The sequence below is a fragment of the Otolemur garnettii genome, unplaced genomic scaffold (genome assembly GCF_000181295.1).
Source record: "Otolemur garnettii isolate 467f Iridium unplaced genomic scaffold, OtoGar3 scaffold00031, whole genome shotgun sequence".
Classification (NCBI taxonomy): domain Eukaryota; kingdom Metazoa; phylum Chordata; class Mammalia; order Primates; family Galagidae; genus Otolemur; species Otolemur garnettii.
In genome coordinates this window covers 5,968,998-5,975,991 of record NW_003852426.1, presented here as the reverse complement: position 1 = coordinate 5,975,991, position 6,994 = coordinate 5,968,998, and the positions used below count along the sequence as shown (strand labels likewise).

Sequence of the window (6,994 nt, the reverse complement as noted above, 5' to 3'; positions counted from 1 at the left end):
TCAAGCGAGTCTCCTGCCTCAGTCTCCCAAGTAGCTGGGACCACAGGCGCCCGCCACAATGCCCAGCTATTTTTTTTGGTTGCAGCCGTCATTGTTGTTTGGTGGGTCCGGGCTGGATTCAAACCTACCACCTTAGGTGTATGTGGCTGGCGCCTTAGCCACTTGAGCCACAGGTGCTGAGCCAGCTAATTTTTCTTTTTGAGACAAGAGTCTCACTTTGTCACTCTCAGTAGAGTGCCATGGCATCACAGCTCACAGCAACCTCAAACTCTTAGGTTTAAGCAATTCTCTTGCCACAGCCTCCCAAGTAGCTGGGACTACAGAGGCCTGCCACAGCCTTGGCTATTTTTTTTTTTTTTTTTTTAAGAGATGAAGTCTCACTCTGGCTCAGGTTAGTCTCAAACTCATGAGCTCAGGCAATCCACTTGCCTTGGCCTTCCAGAGTATTGGGATTACAGGCGTGAGCCACCGCACCTGGCCTAATTTTTCTATTTTTTGTAGAGATGGGGGTCTGACTCTTGATCAGGCTGGTCTTGAACTCCTGACCTCAAGTAATCCTCCCTGCCTTGGCTTCCCCAGTGCTAGGATTATAGTTGTGAGCCACAGCCTAGCCAGAACAGACTTTGGGATGTGGACTGTTAATGTCACATTTTACTACTGACCACCCAGTCTTCCATGGGAGGGGACTAGACCCAGCACTTGAGAAACAAAGGGGCTAATTCAATGCTGGCAAGAGGCTGACAATGAAAGCATTCTACCCTGAAGGCATATACAGCAAGCAGCTTCATAAGCAGGACAGGATAGTCCCCGTACTTCCAGGAGACACAACAAGATAGATTCTGAAGGGCTTCTTAGGGCTCTCTCCTTGCTACCTAAAGGACTAAGATCTTGATGATCTATTACTAGAAGTCATCACAAGTTCCTAGAGAAGAATGTAGTTCTCTGGAGAAACCAAAGAGGTTGAGGAGGTTTGGCTGGATAATGCTGTGTGTGAAGGAAGGAGGGCTGAAAGGAGTAGGGCATTCATGTGGCTCTGGAGTAGATGATTTGGAGGAAGAAAGGGGAAGAGGTGGGATAGGAGGGAGGTTTATACTATAATAGGTTTGTTATCAAGAGTAGTGAGGAGAGGATGGTTAGGGAGACAAAAAAGAGCAAGGCAGGAAGGAGAAGGCACTGAAACTCAGAAAAGTAAAAGATGATTCTGAGGATCGCTGATGAAAATGAGGAAGGAATCTGAGAGGCAGGAACTCACAGGATGTTGGATAGGAGTGTGAGAGATCTTAGAATGGGAAGGTGTATAGTTGATGAAGGATGGGTTCCTGTTAGTATAGAAAGAGTTCACTCCATGGAGGCTGGGCACATCAGGAGGCTACTAGATAAAGGGCTAACTAGATGAAGTTTCAGGTAACAGATGTAGCAAAGGTGGGCAGAAGTGCAGGCAGAGCTAAAACACTGAGAATGAAAATAGGAAGAGATCCCAAGATGAAAGAATACTGGGCTAGAGGATTTTAGAGTATATAGCCACATGCATTCCTGGGGGCAAAAGACTTAACAAGATGACAGTCTTTGGGGTAAGGTGCCAGGATGAATGAGATCACAGGGTAAGGGCTGGGAGTTTCAAGTACTCATGGAGTAGATATATGGGCAAAGAATGAGGAGTCCTAGTAAGTTGACTTGGTTTAGGACATGCTACCCCAAAAATATGGGTCACTTTACCTGGCCCTTCCTCCCTGAAGGTCATAAAACCCTCACGTGAGAAGTACCCTCACTACACCCAGAGGAAATAAGCACCCTTATCTCTAGAGACACAGGGTCACAGAGAATAATATGAAAAAACAGGCTTGCTAAATTTCCCCCAGTTTATTACCATTAGACTACCCTGTTTGCCTTGTTGTATTTTTCCACAACTATCCACTCTTCATCAAACCTACCATAAAAATAGCATTTTGGGGGGTTAACCATTTCGTTGGGTCTTCATTTTACTATTAAGACACTTGTGTCATATAAAACGTTCCCCCCCACCCCAGCCCCTGCCCTGAGACAGAGCCTCAAGCTGTCACCCTGGGTAGGGTGCCACGGCATCACAGCTCACAGCAACCTCCAACTTCTGGGCTTCAATTCTCTTGCTTCAGCCTCCCAAGTAGCTGGGACCACAGGCGCCTGCCACAATGTCCGGCTATTTTTTGGTTGTAGTTTTCATTGTTGTTTGGCAGGCCTGGGCTGGATTTGAATCTGCTAGCTCTAGTGTATGTGGCCGGTGCCTTAGCCGATTGAGCTACAGGCACTAAGTCTGTGTCATATAAAACTTAACATTAAATAAATCTGTATGCTTCCAGCTTTGGGGGAAAAAAATTCTGTTTTTTTTTTTTTTTTGAAACAGAGTCTCACTTTGTCTGTTGTCCTTGGTAGCGTGCTATGGTGTCACAGCTCACAGCAACCTCAAACTCCTGGGCTTCAGAGATTCTCTGCCTCAGCCTTCCAAGTAGCTGGGACTATAGGTGTCTGCCACAATGCCCAGCTATTTTTAGAGATGAGGTCTTGCTCTGGTTCAGGCTGGTTTTGAACTTGTGAGCTTAGGCAATCCACCCACTTCAGGCTCCCAGAGTGCTAATAATATTATAGGTGTGAGCTACCGTGCCCAGCTATTTTTCTCTTGTTAATGTTTTTTGTTACAGTGAACCTAAAAAGATATTTTGCCTTCCATACAAGATGCAGGGGTCTCAGGGGACATGGAGCCAAAAATCATGAGTAATAGGGATTCAACTAAAACTTTATCTAAAACAAATAAAAACAATGTAATCTAATCATTTGCACCCTCATATTAATCTGAAATATTCATGAATAGGATGAGAAAGTCACCAAGCCATTGGGAAAAGGGTTATGAAATGATCTAATGTTGGGTTTAGAAATTATTAGAAAATAAGGAAAAAGGGGCTGAGGTTGCCCTGGAAAACCAGGTAGGTTTGGGAGCAAGAGAGACAAAGAGTTTTTTTTTAACAGATTGTGGGTTCAAATCTCAGCTCTGCTACCTTACCAGAGTGTTTCTGGTCATTTCTTTAAAACAAAATTTAAAAAAAGTAGAAAGGGGAAATGGTAGTGAATTGGGTTTTTGAAAAGTACAAGCTTAAAAAATATACAAAGCTTGGCACACAGTAGGTATTCAGTAAGCCAATCAGTATTAAGGCAATCTCGGGGTAAAGAACTAGAGAAGTGAGGCCACAGCAGAGATAAGAGGATGGGGATTCCAAGGTGTCAGTAGAAGATAATGCAAAATATAGGCATGTATTCATTGTTGTTGAATTCCTAGCACCCAGGACAGAGTGACACCCACAGAAGATTCTCAGTAGCAACAACAGCTTATACTTCAGGATTCTCACATGCCAGGCATGGTGCCAAGTGTTTCACATGTGTTATCTTAGGCACTATTATCCTCCCTTAGCAGAGGTGGAGACTGAGGTTCAGATAGGCTAAACGGTATGCTAAAAATCCCATAGCTAAAGAACCAGAGTCAGACTGGAACCTAGGTTTCTTATAACGTCAGTACACCAAGATGAAGCACTCTGCTATACTGGTTTGCAAACATGTTAACTGACTGGGCCTGATCAAGGGAAATGGATATGAACTAGACAGAGTGTAGGGCATCATGGGAATGAAAGATTCAAGAAGCCTGTGGGCCCTCTGGTGAGGTTCCAAGAGTAAGTTTGCAGAGTGGGGTCTAAAAATGACTGCAAACAATTATTATCTTGACTGAGAATTGCAGAATTTCACAACTGGAAGGAAACTGAGATCATCTAACCCAACTTCATCACAATAATGAGAAACTGAGCCAAGAATGAGGAAGGGACTTCTTCCAGGTTCCCAAAGTACAACAGTGGCAGAGGTAAGGACTTGAATCTGGGTTCACACACCAAATCCACATTCTTTGATGCCTCCAATTATTTCTGTCTTTCTTTTCTTTTTTTTTTTTTTTAGAGACAGAGTCTCACTTTATGGCCCTTCGTAGAGTGCCGTGACGTCACAGCTCACAGCAACCTCCAGCTCTTGGGCTTAGGTGATTCTCTTGCCTCAGCCTCCCGAGTAGCTGGGACTACAGGCACTCGCCACGATGCCTGGCTATTTTTTGTTGTTGCAGTTTGGCCGGGGCCGGGTTTGAAACTGCTTTGGTATATGGGGCGGGCGCCCTACTCACTGAGCCACAGGTGCCGCCCAGCCTCCAGTTATTTCTACTTCATATTTATCTCTACACCCTCCTTAGCACCGAAAAGATGCTTGGGGCACTTGCAAGTCACATGCTGATTGACACTGGAGGGCTGAGACTACAGAGGTATGCCAGGGGCAGTGATTTTAGAACGAAGGGAAAAAAATGGAATGAGGATCATGTGGCAAAGATACTAAGAGTTACTTTGATGAGTGGGTGGGAAACAACTAGAGTATAGCTTAGCCTTAGGAGTTACCAAGAGAGTTGAGGGATGTCACCAAGTTTGTGGAGAACACAACGTAAAGTTGTTAAGGCTTCTGGGCCAGTGGGGTCACCCAGGTTTGGGGGTCACTAAAGTAAAGTATGGAGATCTTGGGGTCATGTGAGTCACTGGATTATAAATGAGGGAGTCACTGGGGTTGGTGTGTCCCTGAGATGAGCTCGGTAAATTCTTGGGTTAGCAGTCAATGTGTGATAATTAAGGGTTACCTGGTGAGGTCTTGGGGTCGGTGGGTAGGGTGTGGGGGGGTCACAGAGGTGGAGGCGGGCGCAGTCACGGGGTGGGATTTTGGAGTCATAGGGGAGGAGTCGCAGGGCGGAATGGAGGGGCAGGGACCCTGGGTGGGGGAGGGGCCAGGCCGCAGAGCAGCGGTCCGGCCACCCGGCTAAGGCCGGAGGCGGGTGGGCACGCCGGGCTCGGGACTTTCCAGGGCCCTGCGCCTACCCGGCCTCCCGCCCGGGGCACAGTGGACCCACTCTTCCCGCAGCCACCAACCTGACAGCCCCCGAGGGCGCCTCCGCTGACAGACCGCCATGCACCGGGCCCCGCCACCAGCGCCGGCCCCGCAACCCGCCTGCGCCATAGCCCGCCCGCCCGCGCACAGCTTGCCTCGCGCAGTATCCAGGTTCCAGGGCCGCCGCAATTTCCTCTCCTCTCGGAACGCCTGTACCGGGCCCCGGAACCCGTATAGAAATTACAAGGCACGCTCCACCCCTTCCCCCTTCGCCGCGGCGGCCGTCCCACTTATCCTGGTTCCGGGGCCCCAGGAGCCCGCGCGGCTGGGATCTGAACCCAGCCGCTCGGAGCCCTGCTCCGCTCCCCTGGCAGGGTGACGCACTGACCGCGAGGCCTAGCGCCCAGGGAGGGCGTGATGACGTCACGACGCCCGGGTCAGGTCTGGGGCGCGGCTCTGAGCCCAGTCGTCGCTGTAGCTATCTGGAGCTGCCACCTGTCTTGCCCGAGGACTCGGTCCACCTAAGACCTGAGGCGGGGGCGGGGAAGCCCCTAGGGCCCTGCGTCGTCACGTCTGCTGCCGGCGGGCCTGAAGGTGCGCTTCTGAAGTAGGTAGGGAGGGACAGGTTGTGAAGGAAGCCGTTCCCGCGTGTCTCACTGCTCAGAGCTCAAGAGCCCCCAGGCTTCTACCGGCCGCCCGGGCGCACCCTCAGCACGAACTGTGCGTTACGGCCCGAAGCGCTTTAAAGTGCGCGGTCCGCCAGCATTGCCTACTGACCTTCCAGCCACCTTTTGAAGGAAGCAGTCGTAGGTATTAAAAGCTCCTTATTCAAAAAGACGATGTTGAGGAGCAGTGAGGAACTCGCCTTCTTAGGGAAGGCGCCCTGACGGTCCTCCTGGGTTCTCTAACTCTCAGTCCTTACCAACCCCACCCCGGCCTCAAAACCAGCTACTCCAGCCTGTAGGCTTGCTGCGAGGTGAACAAAACCGATCCCTTTTTATTATTTCCTCCCTCTTAGAAGGAGAGACTAAGATTGGAGAATTTTCAGAAACTTGAGGGAAAATTAAAAGGGAGTTAGCTTTAGGTATAAAATTAAATTTAAAAGGTGACGAATCAGATAAGGAACTGGTAAAGATTGCTTCTTAGGGGAGGAATAGGTGTCTGGAAGAATGAAGTGAGAAACCTCCCTCTCTACCCTTTTAGATTTGTACTCGTTTATTTTGTATTCCCTCCGCACACACACCCGATTTAACTTAATAAAAATAATTTTAAAAGGAAATAAACTAGAAAGTAAGTACTGGTTTTGGGGCCTGTGGTAGTTAAAGATGCTTTTGGGAGCACAGATATCCTGTTCCTCTCCTCCCATCTCTGAAGAGCTGCCCAGAAAGCCTCCTGTTAAGTCTTAGATGTCCCCTTTTCCCGATCTTGGCACTGCATTTCTAGAAGTGGGACTGGGACCAAAGTTCTCAGGTTATCAGTTTAGGTAGGCAGTGAGTGACAATTGTTGATCCGTTGCTACGATTAACAATCTTTTTTTTTTTTTCTAAGAGGGTCTCACTCTGGCCCAGGTTGGAGTGCAGTGGTGCCAACATAGCTCACAGTAGCTTCCAACTCCTGGGCTGAAATGATCCTCTGCTTCAGCTTCCCAAAGTGCTAGGAATATAGACACACCGTCCCCAGCCAATTAATTAATCCCGTATATACATCCCTGGATAGAAATAAACGCCTGACTACTGTGGTGCCCTCTTTCTGTTCCTTTTTGATAGAAGTTTGACAAGTTATTGCTTGTAGAAATATTTTATAGTATGAACAGCAGAGAATAAAACTCAGGGTGTACCTGAGTTTGTCCCTCACCACCTCCACACCATCCTTTTTCCACAGTAAAAATTACCTTTGTCTTTTCCTACATTCCCTGCAAATCCAAATCACTTTTGCCTACACATTTAACAAAAACTGTGGGAAAATAATGTCTGAAACTGAAGTATTGGTTCTAATGATGGATAATTTCATATCCTCAGAATTGGTAAGGAAAATATTTGGGGTGGAATATTGAAGATCATTT

General features: G+C 47.9%; 1 protein-coding gene across 4 annotated transcripts in view; it reads right to left on the bottom strand.

Annotated features, from left to right (window-relative positions):
* Nucleotides 1–5,145, bottom strand: part of ZNF76 (zinc finger protein 76) — a 43,421-nt gene extending 38,276 nt beyond the window's left edge. The window contains exon 1 of one of the 4 annotated variants that reach the window (XM_023512871.1): nucleotides 4,974–5,145. The gene's annotated coding sequence lies outside the window, so the exon portion shown is untranslated. The remainder of the gene's footprint in view (nucleotides 1–4,973) is intronic. The other 3 variants (XM_023512870.1, XM_023512872.1, XM_003789121.3) reach the window with 3 other exon arrangements.
* Nucleotides 5,146–6,994: the final 1,849 nt, after the last annotated feature.